Source organism: Mustela lutreola, chromosome 13, assembly GCF_030435805.1.
Source record: "Mustela lutreola isolate mMusLut2 chromosome 13, mMusLut2.pri, whole genome shotgun sequence".
NCBI lineage: Eukaryota > Metazoa > Chordata > Mammalia > Carnivora > Mustelidae > Mustela > Mustela lutreola.
The window spans coordinates 29423233-29444959 of record NC_081302.1 but is presented as its reverse complement, the minus strand read 5'-3'; the positions used below and the strand labels follow the sequence as shown (position 1 = coordinate 29444959).

The 21727-nt window shown below is 38.4% G+C and overlaps 1 non-coding gene across 1 annotated transcript; it reads left to right on the top strand.

Annotated features, from left to right (window-relative positions):
* Positions 1-19571: 19571 nt before the first annotated feature.
* On the top strand, positions 19572-19674 carry LOC131814197 (U6 spliceosomal RNA). Its single transcript, XR_009347196.1, has one exon. It is a non-coding gene; the product is annotated as a U6 spliceosomal RNA (small nuclear RNA).
* Positions 19675-21727: the final 2053 nt, after the last annotated feature.

The following is a 21727-nucleotide window of genomic DNA, read 5'->3' as shown; positions in this document are numbered from 1 at the left end:
GCAAGGGGCTACTTTTCCCACAGCTATTCTTGGTTCATAACTGTACACCAACTTAAGATGGTATTAATACAATACTCTAAAATGGAACAGTGATATTAACTTTAAAGAGTCACTGCAAGAATTAAGCAAGATGAAGCACATAAAATTTAGCACAGTGCCTAGCAAATAACAATCATTCATTAAATGTCAATAATCATTATTATTGAAACAGATTAATCTTTATTATCATAGCTATTGCAAGATAGGAAAGAGTTACTCATTCTTATTGAGCCAGTGCCACAGTGGAAAATAAGGCCAGGTTTTTTCTTTGATAATGAGTTATACAATAGTTAAAAATTTATCCGACAAAGCTTTTTTAAGAACTTTCCTTATTGCCATGATCCAAAATAGGCACAGAGTGCCCAAAGATAAATAAGACCAGGGGCGCCTAGGTGGCTCTGTTGTTAAGTGTCTGCCTTTGGCTCAGGTCATGATACCAGCATCCTGGGATGGAACCCCACCCACATCAGGCTCCCTGCTCAGTGGGAATCTTGCTTCTTCCTCTCCCACTCCCAGAGCTTGTCTTCTTCCTCTCTTGCTATCTCTCTCTTTGTCAAATAAATAAATAAAATCTTTTTTAAAAAGATAAATAAAACCAATTTCTTGTTCTCTGGAGCCTCACAATCAATTGGGAGACACATTCAGAGATATAATTGAAATCCAAAGGAATAAACACTACAAGAGAGTTAGCTTCAAAGTGCCATGAGAATACAAAGGAGAGAGCAATTAACTCAGTATGGGAGGTTAGAAGCGAGAGAAAAGGTTTATTTAATTGGGACTTATTAAGGGAATGAAATTGTGTTGAACAGAAGATGGAAGGAAAGGACATTATAGGCGGGGTAAATATCATATGCTGAGAATCAAGAGTATGAAAAATGTACTGTGTCATGGGAAAAGTATACCTCTGCGGTTTTTTTTTGGTCAGTATTTGTTGATTTTGTTTTTGTTTCGTCTTGTTGTTTTTATTTTTTATTTTGTTGGTTTTTGTTTTTTAGAGCCTGAGCTGGTATTAGAAATGCAGGTGAAACATGGTTATGAAATGGATGGCGGATGACATGGTTTACATGTTAAAGAAAATGTAACGAATCTTGAATTTTAAAACGTTGTCTGAAAGAGCTCTAGGATCAAACCTGTGTTTTCAAAATGGCTAGCACGGAGAGATTTGAAGATAAGCAGGAGAGAAAGCAAAAAGGCCATTCGAGATACTACTCTAATAGACCCATCAAGAAAGGATGGGAATGTGAATTAAAATAGTGAGATTAGGAAGGAAAAGCAAGACATGTTGACTGCTGAGGAACAAGAAATGAAGGAAAATATTTGGGGGTAGGGATGGAACTTACAGCATTCTAACTAAGCAAGGGTGCAATGGCACTAATAGACATCAGGGAAGCCAGAGGAGATAGGATTTAAGGGAAAACCTGTATTAGGTTTGGCCAACTGCTGTCACAAACAACCTTAAATTTTCAATAGCTTAACAAATAGAACTATGTTTGCTTTTTTAAGTTCAAACAGTGGAGATAGTCTATCTCTGCTTCACACAGTCATTTAGAGATTTAGGCTCCTTCCGTGTATGGTCCAGCCATGCCCAAGGGACACACAGATCTCTGCTGGACTTTCAACTTCCAGCAGGCAGACAGGGAAGTGGAGAATAGAGAGTGTTATAAGTCAGGCCCTGAAACGTGCTCATAAACTTTCATCCACTCTCTACTAATCAAACTTCATCCCATGGCTACACCTAACTGCAAAAAAGTCTGGAAAATGTCGTCTGCAGATATTACCAGGAAAAAGAAGAAAATGAAATGATTTGGTGAAAAAGTAACTGGCCCGTGTCACAGGACATCTAGGTGAAAGTGTCCAGAGAGCAGGTAGATCTCTGAAATTCAAGAGAAATCTTAATGGGAAATACAGATTCAAAAATCATAACTATGCAGAAGGAATGGATAGCATAGTAAGGAGACAGTATGTAGTTGGAAAGGAGGGAAAATTATTATATGGCAATTATATATATGGCAATTATATATTATGTGTATATATATATTATATACATATACATATATACATTATACATATATACATATACATACATATACATATATATACATTATATATATATGACAATTATATATATAACAATTATTATATGGCAATTCTCTATCCTTGCTCGTTTGGAGGGCAGAATAGCGTGACCATCTAAGAACCTAGATGTGTGAGTGCGTGTGTTCCTGAGTAATGTTCCATCTCTCTCTCTCCATCTATCTCTACAGTTACATATCAAATGCCTGCTAAGGACAAGACACTATGCTAGAGACTTGGAATCTGGATGTGAAGCATAAGCCCATCTAGAGCTTACGTTCTTTCAAGAAAGATGGCATAAAAAACAAATTATTCAAAAAAAAATTAATCTACTATTTATATCATTTTAATTGTGAAAAGAGGAACAAATCCTAAGCCCAGGAAGAGATGAGAATATAGAGGAACTATTGACTGGTCTGTACAGAGGAGGCTTATGAGAGAGTTTCATGTGAGCCACAAAGATTAATAAGTTATGAATTCCAGCCCTTAAAGAAATAGCTGATGAGGGCTAAGTGTAGCACCCTCATATAGACAAGCATATTACAAATCAGAAAGCCTGCAGTTCCTCTAAGAAAGATACACATAAAGTGCTTCTGAGTGTCTTAGGGTGAGGAGAGATGTCTGGGCAGACAACACTGGTCTTTACAGTGTGCCTCCAAAGACACAATGTGAAAATGTGGAGGGGTCAACCTTCCACCGGCAAGAAAGGGCTTGGGGTAATTACAACTGTGGGAGGTGGGGCAGCATGGAAAATGTTTAGGAAATGATTTTACTGGAACCTACAAAGGGTGATCATTTGGAAACAAATACTGGATTGCACTGGAGAGACTAAAGACTAAAAGAAAACAATTGGGAGGCTGTCTTAATTACCCCAGAAGAGGGAATGAATGAATCGGGTTATTGGCAGTGGCCATGAAGGAATGGAGTGGGACGGGTTTGAGTCGGGAATTAGAAGCACTAGGACCTTACTTTTAACAAATATTTATTGAACATCTAGTGTGAACCAAGTATTATTAGAAACTGGGGCCAAGCCTCTCTTGCTTTTCTCATTGATGCTTCAGGGGACAAAAGGATGTCCAGTTATGCAGACATCATATGGTTCTTTCCTCACTGCATGGCCTTCTAGAGAGTCACTGTTATTGTCATTTCATTCCTTTTACCCCACATATCTTGTAGTTCTTGTCCTTTTATCAATCCATCTGCAAAGAGCTGGCTGCTTACTCTAGTGAAAAGTGAAATCATGTCAGGCTCTAGATAAACTGAGGTCCACACGTACACAGCTAGGCATGGCCGTGTCATACTATATACATGTTATTTTGGCCTAACAGACTTTATATTTGCACAAACTGTGAACTGGCAGTTGGTATTTATATACAGCCTGTCCCCCAGGGATGACCCATGGGCATGCAAGTCTTCCAGAGCTGGCAGCCTCTCTGAATGCTGATTGTGTAATGTGTTTTTATAGAAACATATCCTAATGTGTGCATCAAACTTGGAGCTGTCTATGTACGCCTTTATTTAAAATAAAACACAACAGTGTTTAGCTGTGCAAATAGGAAAGGTGCTTCCAAATAGGTTTCAATTTGGGCTACTCTCCATCAATCTCCTCCTTTATCTTTGCTTTCTGTTTTCAAAAGAAAAAAAGCCATTGGCGTGCTAGCATGCTAGAGTTTTTTGTTGGCTATTCACAGTGTGAAATGAGCATCCCTAAATAAAGCAACTGCCAAATAAATACATTCTGGTTACAAAGAGAAACCACTGGATGACTAAAATCTTAAATCTAATTAAGGAATTTCCAAATGCTGTATCTTTGAAACCTTCCAACAACAAAAATACATTTCAGCTGGGACCTGTGAATTGCTCGCTTTGTACATAAAAGAAACAGCTTGTTCTAAAGCTGAACTTCAGTAAATTACTGAGGCGGTGTCTTTCATATCCCCATTATGAAGGATCATTTCTCTGCTGAAACCTTTGGGTAGTCATATCTGGGAGCACTTCTCACTGCCAATAGGTTCTTCTGTAAGGGGTTAAATAAATACAATGCACATTCTGAAGTCATTGTGTTGCTTTCAATAATCAGAATCAAGAATTAAAATGGATGCTGAAAGTGGTTTGTACATGTAAAATGGGAAAGTATAGGTTCAAAGAATGGATTTTAGCAATTGGTACTCTCCCATGGCCATGCAGATAGCTGCTTGCTGGGTATACACATTTTCTAAATTTAAGATGAAAATTGAGCTGAAACCAGAACAACAAAGAAAGCTGCTCTGTGCTATTCTAGAAAGGAAGAATCTTAATATTTCTGCATACCCAAAAAACAGATGTTTCTTTTCTCATCCTTCCCTTTATCTATTTTAAAAGATATTTTAAAAAATATTTAAACAACATTTTATTGAGACAATAAAATTTTGGAACATTTCCAAGTAGTACAAAACACCCATGACTTTAAAAAAATGAAGAAAATCAATCTATTTCTTGTCACACTCCTTAGGCTGTGTATCTCTATACTTGGAAGACAAACACAGGATGCAAAAAATATCCATCGAGTTACTCAATATTTGGTTTACCAAATGATGTGACTATTTGACATTCATAAAGCAAATATGCAAATACCACTATTTCTCTTTTCAAGTATATATTTTACCACAGAGCTAGAATTTTAAAAAAGAAAACATTCATCAAGGACTCAGTGCCCTAAGACTGGGTTTTGCAAAAACACTTTCCATGTTTTGCAGAGAAAAGAAGTATAAGTAGGCCTCTACAATACGATGATAATTCAGTTCTGCATTTTATTATGTGTGGGTGTACAAAAATAAGGTTTAGTGCCATTCAAGTTCATGAAGAGTTGTGCTCTGGAGGCTTAAGATATTTAATTATTTTACCATAATAAGTCTTGTTATTAATACCAGAATTGTTATATTTTGCTTTTTCAACCTGCTATACATGTGCTATTCTTGTCAAGTGAAGAATTAGGAAGTCTTTGTTGATTGCATTTAATGGAACAGTTGCTATAGACAAATGTTTGTGTGCGTACATTTTGTACTTGTTTGTGTGTGAATGCACATATACACACCTATCTGGGTATAATCTATATATACCCCTACAAATCTGCAAAGGTTTATACATAAACTCACATTCATATGGGTGCTTTTTTGAGTTCATGTGATCAGCAACCAATATGTTGGTTGGCCTTTTTTCTCTTTTTAAACAAAGAGCCAGATTTGCCTCTGGCCACACTGTGCACTCTGTAGAACATACACCCAACTTCAAAAGGACCATGTAAGCGATGAGCTTTTGAAGGCAGGCAGAAGGCATATGTCTGTATGCCTTCAGGCACAAGAAGGTCAACCAATGCCCTTCTGGTCACACAGAAGGCATGTCTCTGTGATCGAACTAGCCTGGAAGGGTCTCAAACGACTCGGTCCTGTGTTACTGTATCCATACACATGAATGCTAATTGTTTTTAAAAGCATCTACAAGACATTACCTCTGTAAGTATCAGTTCATGGGCCAAACATGTGGCTTACGGAGTGAATTTCTAACACTGGTTCATAGGAGTTACTGCTTATTGGGTATTTACAATACGCCAGGCCCTCATGTATTTTATATCCATTTAATCTTTACAATCCTCTTATGTGATATGTACCATTATGACTCCCATATTTTTTATTTTAATTCCACTTAATCCTTGTCATATCTCTATGAGACAAGGACTCCTATCACCGTCGTGTTACAGATTCCAAAACCAATGCTTAGAGAAGGAACTTGCCATGATCACGCAATCTGTGAATGGCAGAGCTCGGACTGGGGCTGAGGTTTGCGTGTTTCCGTGTGCCTACACTTCTCAAAATGTTAAATGGTCATCATTTATTGAACACTCAAACGTAGCACGTGTGATCTCTCTGATACTTGTAACGCCTTTTGAAGTAGAGATTTTTTATTGTCCTCATTTCACAGATGAAGAAACTGACCCGGGGAGTGCTTTTAAGTCCTACATATTCTATCTCTCGCATGGAATTTGCATACATCTCTGTCATCCGAGTCAGAGATGAGAGCAGAAAACACATGACTGGGCAGAATTGGAACCCAATCCATAAATTCCTGTTGAATCCCTCTTTCTCCTGGTCACTTTAGTTTCCATGAGAGACAGTGGCAATCCACATCTAAATAATCTTAAGCAAGAGACAAGCCCCTCAATGAGAATCGGTGATGAGATCCCAGCTGCAGGTCATCTTTCATAATCAACACAGGAGTGCACTTTGCAATATAAATCTGTGTGGGTCACAACACCGCTCACATCAAGCCCATGCTTCATGCTGTGTGCGAAGACCGTGGAAAGACTTATCTACGGCTGCCACAGGAGCCACGCGGACTGGTGTGTGTGCCTCCCAGCCGGGACCGTTGTAGCCCCTCTGCTCTGGTGGGAACAAGTGCTTAACACAGTGCATTCAACAACACTGCATCTTTCATTGTCTCTAAAAACAGAGCTTCCCCCCCCACCCCGAATATAGGCCCTCTCTTACGAGAATCTCTTGAGTGCTGTGCTGCTAATAAAGGAGGCAGTTTCCATGTCTGCATGATGATGCATCCTCCCTCCAAAGCAGACGCACCCCCCGCCCCGCCCTTGCCAAAGCTGCTCAGCCCATTCCCCCATGCGGGGTCTGGTGCCCACAGCGCACGCAGCAACGTCTGCTCACTGGTATTCCATTCACCATTCACCTGCTGTCTTTTCACTAGACAGTGTAGCTGCACAGCCAGGCTGGAGGCTGGTGACCAGATTGCAGCACGCTGGGTCCATACCCTTGGCCGTGGCTGAGGCTGGAGGCTTCACCAGAGCGGGTCCTCCAGTGAGGCACCACTGGCCTGTCTCCTCAGGGCTCTGTAGCTGCAGCTGGAGCCTCACACGGCGTATTGCATCCCTCCAGAGGGAGGCAGCCCTACCCTGAGCAAGAGCAGTGTCCACGCCAGTCCAAGTCTGCCTTGCCTTCACCCGTTCATCCATGCAAGCAGGGTGTATCAATAATTAGCCGCATGATGTATCAAAGATAAAGTCCGGAAAGACTGCCCCATTCAGCAACCGCATTTGCCCAGAGGAAGCAGCTTGCTGTGATTCTTAAATTCTCCATCGTCTTGCTGACCAGCTTCCCAGGACGAGTCAGCTATGGCTAAGGGCCCGGTCATAAGTACACGCCTCCTGCTCTTGTGTTCCCACAAACAGCGAACGTTCCCACCACACAAAATTGAATTAATCATATTTGACTTTACCCTCAGTATGAGGGTGACATGGTGACCCTTCTGAGATCATTTGTCTCATTTCAAAAAAAGTGAGCGAGAACTGCTGCGGTCCCTGCGTGTGCACACATGAGTGCAGGCTTGTGTGTGTGCACATGTAGGTGAATTTACCCAGCCTTGGTGTCTAGAGTGACATGCTGTAGTAGACTCCTGTCTCCACCAGCCCAGCTTCAGCCCTCTGAGAACGCAGGACGATGCTACACAAAGGGAGGATGTTCTCCCATTACATCTACTTTCAAAACCTAAAAGAGGTAGTCTCCAAACTGCCCATTTTTTTTTCCTTGATAAGTGTTTATATGTTAAAAGCCAAACAAGGCAACCCTTAAAGCCCCGTTGTGTGACACACACACATCATGTTGTTGTGTCCAGTTCCCGTAGTAACCTACAGGGTCTGCGAATACTACGTGAAAAATGTGCTTTCCTTTTCATTGTGTGACTCAATAGAGAGCAGCAACAGTCTAAAAAACACATTCTGAGTGTCTGCTTACTCTTCCAATAAAAACCCACAAACAAATGAACGAACAGAAAAAGCCACCACAGAATAAGCATCAAAAACTTGTCATCTTGTGTATTCTAAAGCCCGTGACCTCTTGACTGTCACTGTTCTGGGTAACTAACTGGGTAACTAACTCATTTATTGAATAAACATTCACAGGGAACCAATTCTGTTCCCAACTTGCTAGACTTAATGGGGGAAAAAAAAAGAAGGCATGCCACACATGGTCCCTGGGTTTATGGAAATCGAAATCTAAGGAGACGGGAGACATAGCAAAATAATAGCTCCCATTCACGGAGCGCTCACAGTGTAAGAGACGCTGAAACTAACATAGATTATCTAGTTTAATAAACAAGTACCTGCAAAACAGATTGTCCTGTCCTCATTTAGAGATAAGGAAACTGAGGCTCAGAAAGTTTATGTAACTCTTGCCCAAGGTCACTCAGTTAGAAAGTAGCAGAACCGAGGCTCATCCCTGGGTCTGTCCAGCTGCAGGCTGTTCTGCTGTACCCAAAGGGCAGGTTGGGGGTGAATGCATATTTCTTTGGGAATATAGTTTGTTGGTTAAGATAGACTCTTCTGCTCACTTCACCTCCTGTAACGCCAAGGACCCTGAGTGGACAGTCTTGCCTCCAGCTCTTCCCAAGGGAAAACTCAAATGAAAGTATTTTGGTGAAAAAACTCAAGAGAATGTCCAACAGCTCTGTCAGCTTCTTATCCCACTAAAAGAATAGGTCAAACAAACTGACCACAAAGAAGTTAAGGGAATATCCACTTAGCACTCTCTACCTGGCATGTAGAAAGTAAATAATAAAAAGTCATTGTTACTAGAATCCAACATGGTGGAGTGGGCTGGGGCATGATGGGAAGGGCTTGGTGAAGAAGAACTTGAGGCACTCTTTCATGTCTGTGATAAGCAGGGCAGAACCCTGGCTCTCCAGTACATCAAATACTTCTGAACCCCAGAACAACACTAGTAGTTGAATTTCAAAGATTAATAACTGGGAAAAGACTAAGAACAGGAGACGACACAGGTGTCCTAATGTCCTAGCTCATGCATACATACAAGGCCAACCTGCCTATCCCAGAAACTGAGCTCTCCCATCTGCACTCTGACGACTGTCAGGAAATTGTGGTCCCTTTTTCTGTTCTGTATATTCATTGAAAATATCTATATTCTTTTAATCTGCCCAGCTATACTTATTTTCTGTGTAAATCTTTCCTGTTCTTAGGATGTGCAAATTAAGTTAATAAAACACAGAAGTCAACAATTTTTTTTAAATGCAAACTCATAATTGTAATTGTCATTAGGACAACAAGCACATTTTCTTCGTATAGGGCTAGCCCATGTTTATTCACTTACGAACCGGCATCCCAGGGACTGATCGTTTTAGGCCCTCTTTTTTAACACCTGAATGACTAGGGAAACACAGGATCTCCAACAACTTGGTCTGTTTTTCTATCGGTGAACAGCAGAAAAGTGATTACAGAAAAAACTAATATGGCCATATCTTTTAAACGTATCTAGATAGTTATGTAAAATGCAGAGGTAACAGATGGACCATGTTGTCCCACAATTGTGCTTAATTTAAATAAACTGAAGAATAACACAAAGGGAGTTTGTGGGTTTTTTCATTTAAATTCAATTTAATTAACATATAGTTTATTATTAATTTCAGAGGTAGAATTTAGTGATTCATCAGTTGCATAAAACACCCAGTATTCATTACCTCAAGTGCCCATCACCCACTTACCCCATCCCCCCATCCTCCTTCCCTGAAGCAACCCTCAGTTTTTTTTCCCATAGTTAAGAATCTCTTATGGTTTTCCTCCCTCTCTCATTCTGTTTCATTTTATTTTTATTTCCCTTCTCCTATGTTCATCAGTTTTGTTTCTTAAATTTCATATATGAATGAAATCATATGATAGTTGTCTTTCTCTGACTGACCTATTTTGCTTTGTATAATACCCACTAGTGCCATCCACTTCACTGCAAATGGCAAGAATTCATTCTTTTTGATGGCTGAGTAATATTCCACTATATATGTACACACACCACATCTTTATTCATTCATCTGTCGATGGACATCTGGACTTCTTCCATAGTTGGCTATTGTAGACATTGCTGCTATAAACACTGGGGTGAATGTACCCCTTCAGATCACTATATTTGTATCCTTTGACTAAACACCTAATAGTGCAGTTGCTGGGTCATAGGGTGGCTCTATTTTTAACTTTTTGAGGAACCTCCTCCATACTGTTTTCCAGAGTGGTTGTACTAGCTTGCATTCCCACCAGCAGTGTAAGGGAGTTCTCCTTTCTCTGCATCGTTGCCAACATCTGTTGTTTTCTGAGTTGTTCATTTCAGCCATTCTGACTGGCGTGAGGTGGTATCTCGTTGTGGTTTTGATTCGTATTTCCCTCATGCCGAGCAATGTGGAGCATTTTTCCATGTGTTTGTTGGCCATTTGTAAGTCTTCTTTGAAGAAATATCAGTTCATGTCTTTCCAATTCTTGACTGGATTTTTTTTTTCGGGGGGGGTATTGAGTTTGATAAGTTCTTTATAGATTTTGGATGCTAGCCCTTTATCTGATAAGACATTTGCAAATATCTCCTTCCATTCTGTAGGTTGCCTTTCAGTTTTGTTGACTGTTTCCTTTGCTGGGCAAAAGCTTTTTGTCTTAATGAAGTACAAAGGGGATTTGGGGTATAACTTGTGGCCTGGAAGAAAAAAATGGACCATGATCAAATTATCAATAGGCACCATTCTGTCTTCCTGTTTAGATCATTTAAATGATCATAGGTCATATGGACGCCTGGGTGGCTCAGTTGGTTAAGCTGCTGCCTTTGGCTCAGGTCATGATCCCAGGGTCCTGGAATTGAGTCCCACATCAGGCTCCTTGCTCAGTGGGGAGCCTGCTTCTCTCTCTGCCTCTGCCTGCCTCTGTCTGCTTGTGTTCTCCCACTCTCTCTCTCTAACAAATAAATAAATAAAATCTTTTTAAAAAATTATCATAGGTCATAAAACAAACTACCGTTATTTTAAAAATGGAGCTTTTTTTTGGCTTGCATAAGTATTAAAGAATTCAATGCAATTTCTATTTTATATTCTATCTTTTCAGGAACATTCATTTGAGCAGCAGAGTGACCCCAGTGAAGAAGCTTTTGTATCATCATTTAATCTAATTAAATAATTGCCAATAGAAGACAGTAAAACACATTGCAGATACCAAGAGCTATGTAGAATCTTAATAAAATGAAATTCTAGTGCTGCACAAAACGCATTCCTGAAAACTAGCACTTTCTGCTCTCCCCATAAAAACGGAATATGTGGAAAAAGCCCAGAATTAAAGAGAATGCTTTACTTAGCTTGTTCAAGTCTGAATGTTGCTTTCCCCAAAGGGTAAAGCTCGAACACCAGCTGTCACTAGGACCTAGTATTGTGCAAATTAAACCAAGTCATTTCTGTATTTCTTAGTCATAGATGAAATTTAATGCACATCAGTGAAAGATCATGATTTTGTGTGCAGATGATCTAAAAACGTCAAAGGTTTTGAACTGAGGTTCCTTTGGGGGGAAAAAAAAGTGCCATCAAAGAACTATGCCTACTGAGGTTAATATTAACCTACAAAAACCAGAGGTCATTACTTCTGAAGAGAGAATTTCCGTGTTTATCAGTGAGTCACCCGCACATTACTTATGCCTACTTAAAAAAAAGAGGCAGCTAAAAACTATATATATTTTTTTTTCTTGGGTGGTTGGGGGTGGGGGAGGTTGTCCTCTCTTGCTTTCTATTTTGGCAAGCCAGGGCTAAAATCAAATGCAAAAGCAGTTCTGTTAAGACTGTTCAGCTTTACTCTGGTGAGTACTTACTACAGTGCAGGTGGTTTTTACCATGAAGATGTGTGATTTATATGGATTTATTTTCCAACAGCTCCAAAGAGTAATGAAAGCTTCCTAGTGTCATGTAGACTTCCCTGTGTCTATTTATTTCACATAGGCCTTCAAATGTTCTACTATCTGGCAACGTGGGTTGATGAGTTGATTTATTCATCTTGCTTTCCAATTTGTAATGACAGCTTTTAAATTAAGATACAGTTTTTGAAAGGTGTGAATAAATGGGTAAGGAAGCCCCCCGTTGGCAGAAATGCTGTTCCTCAAGCTCCTTGCATGAGAAAGCCCTCCCTGAATTCTGCAAAGCCAATATAGAGAAGCTTTAAAGTATCCTCAGATCCTATTTCACTGGGCTGAATTTATCCCTTAAGTGGGGTGATCTGAATATCCCCGAATGGCATCCATGACAAGTAAAAATCTCCATAGAGTCTCAACTAAAATGTCATCCAATAATTAGATTCAATATTCACCGGCTGAACAGCTACTCACCATTTGCTAGAAGAAATTTGTTTTTGCTCAATAGAAAACAGAAAAATATTTTTAAAAATGAAGTCTTAATGAATGAATTGATAAACTCACCATTTGCTAGAAGAAATTTGTTTTTGCTCAATAGAAAGTAGAAAAATATTTTTTAAAATGAAGTCTTAATGAATGAATTGATAAAGCAAAAATGACTTCTTCAAAATCGAGGCAGAAACCTCTAGCTACGTTTGTGTGTCATTTGGTGGGGCCCTGGCTTAGAGGTTCAATGGGGATGAAAGCCGCGTGATGCTTCTGCTTGTTCTTGCTTACTGCTGCTTTGCACCCTACCCCATCATCTTGATATTTCTAAAGCCTGTTTTGTGTTGACTCAGGTGTTTTATACCATTTTGGCTCAGCAGTCCTGCACCTTTCCCCTTTTTCTATATATATGTTCTTTGTGATCCAAACCTGTTCTGTTGTTCATATTTTGCATTAGAGGGTCTCCCAGTTTAGCAACATCCAAAAGATTCTCCCTGCCCCCACCCCCACCCCTTGTTTTTTTTGTTTTTTTTTTTTTTTTTGTATTTCTGTTTCTTGAAGAGCGTCTTTCATACCCCAGAGCATAATCTACCATTTGTGCTTCTTCTGACATATGAAGATTTTCAATCTTTCCTTATTGTATGTCTTCTTTTACTTTTAGTTGGTCCCCACAGCCCTAGACCAATCTCTTAGGTTTTCAGTGATGCAGATGTCTGTAATGAAAGGGAACACTTGGGAGCACCTCAGAGAAAACACAGCAATTCTACCATAACCAGAGCTACAGTGTTAAATGGTTTTGAGGGAAGAAAAAAAAAAAAAGTAAATGTAGAAAGCAAATTGAAAGAAGTTAAAGCCTTGAGTTGTCATTCAAAAGAATTAAACAGATGAGACACTCACAAAGCCATATGTACACAAGCATAAATACCGCAGGTCGTACCCAGAATGAGAGTTCTAACCACCTTTTTATCTTCACAGGTTGGTGAGGGTTACATTAACTTTTAAGGAAAATTATCAGTGTTTAGATGAGCAGAGGAGAATACTACTACGGAAAAAAGTTACACACAATCTCTGCAGTATTCCAGAGCCCAGCTGAAAGTGACTGGCTCATGGAATTACTTTCCCAAACGCTTTTAGACCCATTGAGTTCTCTTTTGTAGATTACACAGACATTACACAGCCATGGCATTGATGTTCTGGTCCTTTTCTCATCCAAGACCTGGCGCTTTCACTGTGCCATGGCTCCAGGATAAACTGGCCACCATCATCCTGTATCTAGAAATTTCTCATCTTGCACATTATTTCCTTTTTATAGAAATCTTCAAATGTTAAAAAATATATATACAGAATTCTGTTATTTCAAGGCCAAACATTTGGACAATTTAGATAAAGTCGCTCTTCCTCATATATACCTCCAAAAGTATTCTTCATGAGGGTCTTTGAGCCTAAGAATTAGTTTTCTCAAAATTTCTGAGTCACAAATATATCCAGTGTTTCTTTTGGGTTTCCTTTGTTCATTATCATGATAGCAAGCAAATTTTTTGAGAATCAAAGAAGTGGTTAGATACAATGAATGTGCGTGGGTAAAACCAGCTACCAATGCTCAGTAGATGTACTGCTCTATCAAGTAACAATCACCACATCACATCTATTGTGTGATGATCATTAATAAATGTGTGTGATGATCATTAATAAAGTGTGATGATCATTAATAAAGCCCGAACTGTTTTCAGATATTTTGAAACCCACAAATACCCATCTAAAAAGAAAGCTGGAGAAAACTGGAATTAAAAGGTACAGTTTAAGATCTAAAATGAAAATGAAAAATGACATTTTAAAACATACACTCTGCAATGGCAATTGAAATTATTTTAACTAATTAGTATCAATCATGTGAGGGGTATTATTCTAAGTGGTGACCTTGCTAATAATACATTAACATTACTGTTTTGTATTAAATATGTTTATCAAGGAGTGCCTGGGTAGTTCAGTAGGTTAAGTGTTTGCCTTTGTCTCAGGTCATGATCCCAACATCCTGGGATTGACCAACATCTCCTCTTTTCTCTCTTCACATTGCGGGGGGAGGGGAGCAGTCCCTGCTCAGCAGGGAACATGCATCTCCCTCTCTCTGCCACTCTCCCTGCTTGTGCTCTCTCTTTCTCTCAAATAAATAAATAATCTTTTAAAAAAAATATGTTTATCAAAATTAAAGAAATCAACACCAATATTGTCTTGGAAGGATATGAATATACTTCCAGGCATATTTTCATAATATAGCCTGAGGAAAATCTTTCTTGCTCAAAGAAAAATAAGTTAAGTCCCTAAACAATGATACAAGTGTATAAATCCTGCCTGCAAAGGATGAACAATTGCCAGTCTAATGAGCAAAGAAATCCATTTCCTCTCTGAGCTACATGGATGTGAAACTTTGATGATAATGCAATGAAATGAATGACTTTCAATGAAATGAAGGACCATCAGTAGTGGTTTATTTTGTGAAGAGGTGAAAATAACCTCCAGCCAGTTTAAAGGATACCTCAGTAAAATATGTGGAAATGATGCCATTCTCAAGGAGCCCAGTTTAACTTTAAGGAACTTTGTGAGGGAATCCACATGTTTCCATTGGCCAGCGGTGATTCTTCAAAGATTTATGAATAACTGATTTTCTCTCCCCAACAGATTAGGAATAAGTGAAACATGAAGAAAATATTTGTATCCACTGACGAGGGGGAGCCTTCTAACTAGGGATATATTTTTTTAATCTCCTATAAATGAATTGAACTTTACTTGGGTAAAAAGAATTAATCCCCCCCTTCTTTATTAAGGTGTTATTGACAAAGTTATATATACTTAAGGTATATAACTTGATGTTTTAATGTGCACATACATTGTGATATAATTGCCACAAACAAGTTAATCAACACATCCATCACTTCACATAGTTACACGTGCGTGTGTGTGTGTGTGTGTGTGTGTATGTATTTAGTGGGCACACTCTAGCAAATTTCAAGTATGCAATACAATAACTATATTCACCGTGCTATACATTTGATCTCCAGAACTTATTCTTCTTGCATAACTGAAACTTTGTGCTCTGACCAACATCTCCTCTTTTCTCTCTCCCTCTGCCCCTGGCAATGACCATTCTATTCTCTGCTCCTGTGAGTTTGGCGATCCAAAAGAACTCCCAATTCTACACACCCCAGTTTTGTAAGAAATATGTTGTTACCTTGTCTGTGTCCTGCACATAGTAGATGGTTAATTAATGCTGCTCAATTTGATAAAAGAATTACATAATCATCTTGGTTAGAGGAAGTAGAGTTTGGTTTTATGTTCTATAATGATAAATGAAAAAATTAAAAATGGATAATAAAATGAGCACTCTAGATTAAGGAAATTCATTTAATCTTGAACAATGAGTAGATACATGTGAAATATAGATAAAATATGTATAGCCTGTACACATTTAAGAAATTGCAAAATGCCAATATTTAGACTTGCAAAGCCATTTCGTTGTACTATGAACCAAAACATGTGATTTAATTTGTTAAACTTGAAGTTACACATATTTTCCAGAAGCTGGCATGATCTATTACAAAGAGCCTATTACCTGAGGTTTGTAATTGTGGCAATAATTATGGTAGCGTTTCTGCCAGCCTCTCAGGCTTGTATCTGGCATCCAGCCCACTTGTAAATCAGACCCTTTGTTTACTGGCTGTTGGATGCACGACAAGTCAATTAACAAAGCTCCATACTCTGTAGGCGCAGTGGTAGAGCCTTGACCTACATTAGCTCCATTTTCATAACTCCGAAAATAGAGATTATTATAACCATTTTGCAAATTAAAAACCCAAGCTTCAGAGAGGTCCAACAGTCATATATAAAGTGCATAGATCAGCCTCTGGCATATAGAAAGTTCTTGTTAAAATACTGTCACCCCAGGATCAAACACTACGAGGAAGGCCTGCTCTGGTCTGAATAAAGGTCAAGGAGGCCTGCTCTAGCCTGAAACTCACGGGGCTAGAGTCATGTCCCAGCCCTGTCACTTGTTATTTGTGACCTTGAGCAAGATACAGCCTCTTTATGACTTGGTTTCCTCATTCGTAAGTGGGGGTTATAACTTGATCTCTTTTATTAAGCTGTCTGAAGATTAAATGTAATATCACATGGAAAGCACTCAATGTATTACCAGACACATAAGAAGCATTCATGGTGACGTGTGTGGAAATAGTTTGTAAACCATTTAAATGCTCTACATTGTTTATCTTCATCTAAACTTATAATCACAGACATAAAGCCAAAATAAGATTTTCTGAAAGCAATCATTTTGTAATGACATACAATTCAATATAATAATAGCCCTTTTTCAAAAAGAGTAATACCGCAGCTCAAAATAAGGAAACCATAGATGTGATAGGACGCTATTTTGTAGTGGGTGGGTACACAAAAGGCTTGTATTTGAATTCAAAAATGTCTTTGCGTTTTGCTTTTCTTTCCCTCACATTAAAAAAAAAAAAAAAAATGTTTCAAAGACTACGTATGAAAAGTCAATTTTTAAACCTGTGCTCCAGTAAATAACCAGGCAAGCTTAAGTGGTTATGATTGATAGAAATAATTGATTGCAGCCTGCCAACTTTACCTTTCTTAATTATAAAATACAATTTCCGATTTGTGCTTTCCAACCCAAGGTTTACAAAAGCCGAGAGAACTCTTCTGCTCAGCCTCTGATTATATCAGCAGTGCCACTTCTTCAGGCCCTATCAGAGTGGGCTTGGATGATAATTACTTGGGAAGTGTTTGATCTCAATGATGAATACATGATTAGTTTTTCATGGAATCAGTCAACCACACCGCACAGCACTACTCATGTGAAACCTTGTTGATTTAGCTGTTAGAAAGCACACATCTCCCTCAGTTCAGATATGGGACATCAGTCTTTTGGGAAAAGAGGGTGGAAAAAGGGCAAGTTTATGGGTAATGATATTGCAGAAGCAGATATTTAAGGTTTGCTAATTTTCTTCTCAATTATAGTCCTCTCTTACCGACTACATGACCACAGATTCCATCTCGGTTTTGGAATACATCTTTTCTTTAAAAAAAAAAAAAAAAAAAGGCGTTTCATGACACCTTTGCTATCTCTCAACCCCTTAGAGGGTTTTGCCCTGATGAATAATATTTTATATGTGAAATGTTTATGTGATTTTTCACAGAGTGATAACCTCGCTACCGCTTAACTTTGATGCATTGCGATCACTGGTTCTCTTCACTAAAGTGCTTTTACACACCCCTCCCATAAATATATGGTTACTTTTCCTAAAAGGCCTAGGTTGAGGGTGTTTTGTTTCTTTGTTGATTTGTATCTCCGTGTGTGCGTTTTCTATGATATAGGCTGTTTTTCCAAGAGTCAATGTTCCTTGCATTTTCTTAAATTTTGAGTCATCTAATACTCAGAGATCAGATAAAAGGATTCAATTGTCAGTCTTTACACAGCATGCATTTGTTTAAAGAGGTAGAAGCATTGCACTTTAAAAGAAAAGGGAAATATATTTTCTGTATTTGCCTGACCTCACTGACTTTAAGAAAAGCCCTAAAATAAAGAACTCTGTAGAATATTTTTTAAATGAAAAGATACTTTCTAAAAATCAAGCTTCACGTCTTTAGCTTCGTTAAAAAAAAAAAAAAAAAAAAAAAAAAAAAAAAAAAAAACTCACTTTAAAGGAAGGGCATATAGACTTTTTTCTTTCATTTGGGTCATCCTTTTTTAAGAAAAATCCTCAACACGTCAACAATATTTAAGCAAGACGCCTTAAAAAAAGTATGTCCAGTTCTTTGTGGGTAAAAGAAGGTGGAGATTTAGTAAGCTGGACTGAATATTTCAAAATCTAAGCAATTTGATGCAATAACGGAGGCACTGAGATATTTTAGACCAGGGCTTCTCAACCTTGGCACCGGTGACATTTTGGACCAAATCACAGTAATATTTTGTTCTGGAGGCTGTCCTGTGCATTGTGGGATGACTGGCCACTTTCCTGGCATCCACCCACTAGATGCCAGTAATGCCCCCCCTACCCCAGTCTCGACAGTGACTGGTGTCTCCAGGCATTGCCAAGTGATCTACGGGAACAAAACCACCCCCAACTGAGAACTACTACTTTAGACAAGACAATTTGAGAAAGATGGGCTTACGTTATCCAAATAATTGCCTTTACTTCCTCTTATAGATAAGCTTATTTTTCTTATAGAGGGTGAAGAATGCTACAGACTTGTATCATTTCTTTAACAGAAGGGAAATCAGGCATTAATGCATGTTAATGAGACATATTTGTCCGGTAGATGGAGAACAGGCTCTGAATAATATGCAAATGCCAATGACTAGTTACGACCACAGCCTCTCTTCATTTTTATAACAAGGCAGTTCTAGCCTTGTTATAAACTTAGCTTTTTGGATTGAAAAAAAAAAAGCAGAAAAGATACACTGAAAAAGTATAACAGTTAAAAGAGCAGACAGTTCATTGTGATGATAGATTTTGAATAAATTTGATAATTCCTAACATTACAATTAAGTTATCTTATTGATAAAAACTGTCTAAACGAGGCCCTATTATACTAGGAAAAGGTATGATGTCTTCACAAGACTGTGAATAGAACCAAGTTGAAAATGAGCAAAAACCATGGCATGCTTACAGGAAGATTACCCCAATGCTGTGAAATCTTCATCGACTCTTCACGTAACTATTATCTCATTATTCTGTTCCAAAGGAAGAACAGGCAGCCTGACAATAAAAAATTTAAAAAAATTTAAAAATTAAACTGCAGTGTAGTGCAATTTCTGTCATTTGGAGCTAATGAATGCATTTCAGGACTGAGCAGCAACTGCACTAGTAACGACACAAACACCACTGATTTGGAGTAATAAATTTTAGGACATGGCAGACTCATATTAGTATAATAAGCTCAAACATTCATTTCACATTAAGAAAACATATAGCCAACACTAGACCATCAAGATACCTATTTTTTTTTCTTCCAGCAGAGCCATTTGGCTTTAAAAAGGAATCCACAGTACTTGTTGTATTTAAGTCTAAAATAAACCTGAAAAGCAGCCATGGCGAATTGGTCCTCGTCTCCACCGCCGAAAGTGTGGTTGGGTTATCAGGGCAATTATTTATTGCTATTGAATAGGATATCATTACCATTGACTTAATTCTTTTTCCTATGGTCTAATCAAACAATTCTTCAGGATCTCCAAATCAGGGTTTTAGGTGGTTCAAAGAATGCTTGCTTTGGCAGCACATATATCAAAATTGGAGGAACGCAGACAAGATGAGCTTGGCCCCTGAACAAAGATGACATGCAAATTTGTGAAGAATTCTGTATCTTTTCAAAGCCTTAATCACAACTAAAGAAGCTAACATTCATTGAGTTTTTAAAATGAGATTTTTACAATGTATCAGGTGGGACTATAAGCTCTTCTTATATATCATTTCATTTACTCTTTTAAAAACCATATGAGGTAGGAGTCTTCATTACCCTGACTTATGGATGAAAGACATTTGAAGCAATGCCGCTGGGATTTGAGCAAGACAGGCTCTCTGGAATGTGCTCTTTTAACATTATATATATATATATATATATATATATATATATATATATATATACACATTATATATATATCTCTTAATGTCCTTTATGATAACATATGTTTCATCTTATTTTTTTGTTTACAATAAGCCTATAATATACAGGTATACAAGGGTTACTGAAGTCACATCTTTGTTGAAGTGAGCCCCAGAAAAATTGAGTAATCAGCTTTAAATCAAATAATTAGAACAAAGCCGGTCATTCTGAATACAACACACACTCCTTCATTCATACTTAGGATGGCACTGACCTACCATTTGCACAAGCACACGTCTGTGTCATTCTTCTGAACAGCTGTGATGATTTTGCCTCCATCCACGCCTAGCCACACTTTCTCCCTGGGTCCTGCCAGTGACTGAGAGTGCACATTGATGAGCTACACACGTATAAGCTGCAACCTTGGTCTTGTTAGCCATCTGAACTATATGCAGAGAAAGGAAGTATTCCAAAATGGAAAAGTAAAAAGAATAGCATGGAAGCATGGTATGCTTTTTTTTTTTTTCCCCCAGAGTGATGTTTCTTATTTGGTCACTAATCACAAATTATAATGCGATTCCATTTCAACTAGATTTTGGAAGCAACTCCAAGTCCTAATACATTGCCGCATTCCACGATATCACAAAAAGATAAAAGCCCACAGTCCTATCACATTGGTATGGGCCGGGAATGACACTAGCAAAACTGGCAATCTGAGAGTCCTCCCCCTCCCCACCTCCACTATGTCACAAGGAGTCACTGCTAAGTTAATGCTCCTTCCATTCACACATATTGAAAAAAAAAAAAAAAAAAAAACCTTATAGACAAAACTGTTATTTCTTTAGTTGGGCTCACATTCACAATCAGGCGCACTGGAATGATGGATGGATCCATCGCGGGAGGTAAAGGGGCAGCAGCTCGGAGCACCATGACTGGAGGGCTGGGGCTGCAGCGACTTTTGCCCTCGGGCATTGTAGATCATTTCTGCGCGAAGAGTTGCCTTGGGTGGTAGGCTAATAGGATTCACACGGGGGTTGCCGTGACACTGTGCATGTAAGGGACTGGAGATAGATTTCTTAATAGAAACAATAAGGAGGGCCACGTCAGCCACAAGAAGTCAGGGGGGAGAAGAAGAATGATGTTCGCAAGAATTTGGGGTCTCCTCCTGAGCCCAGGTAAAGGAAGCCTTATCTTTGAATGAGTGAAAATTCATCCATCCAGAGTCAAGTCAGTTTCTACAGAAACTTCAAAATGTTTGTAGCTCTAGGGAATGAACGCAGATCTCTGAATCAAGGACAGGCATGGGATATAAGAATGGCTTATGCATCTGAAAAAAATTAGAAAGAATTTACATTAAGCTTCCTTCTGAGGAAGGAATGATTGAACTGAATGGTGTTTCTGGCTGTTAAGAAAATAGAGCCTAAAATTACAGTCTATAAATATTAAATTTTCACAAAATGAAGAAAGGGTACGGAGTTGTGCAAGTTGTACGAGGATAGTACAGATAGTGGATTAAAGGCAAATTGGAATCAGACAGAGAATGAGCTTTTTTAGAACTATGAAAGATAGCTAGTGACTAAGATCAATGTTTTCCATTTACAGTAAAATCTCTCTAATTTGAAACCCAGGGAACCAAAACAATAGATTTTGAATGAGCTAAGTTTCGGTTTATTCTTTTCTTTTTAAATTAAAGAACAGCATAGAAATAGCCTTGAATTACATCTTGTTTTAAATAAACCAATATTGAAGTAATGAAGTCTTTACATATTATTTTAACAGATAATTCAAATTCCCCCTAATGTAGCCAGCTCCATACA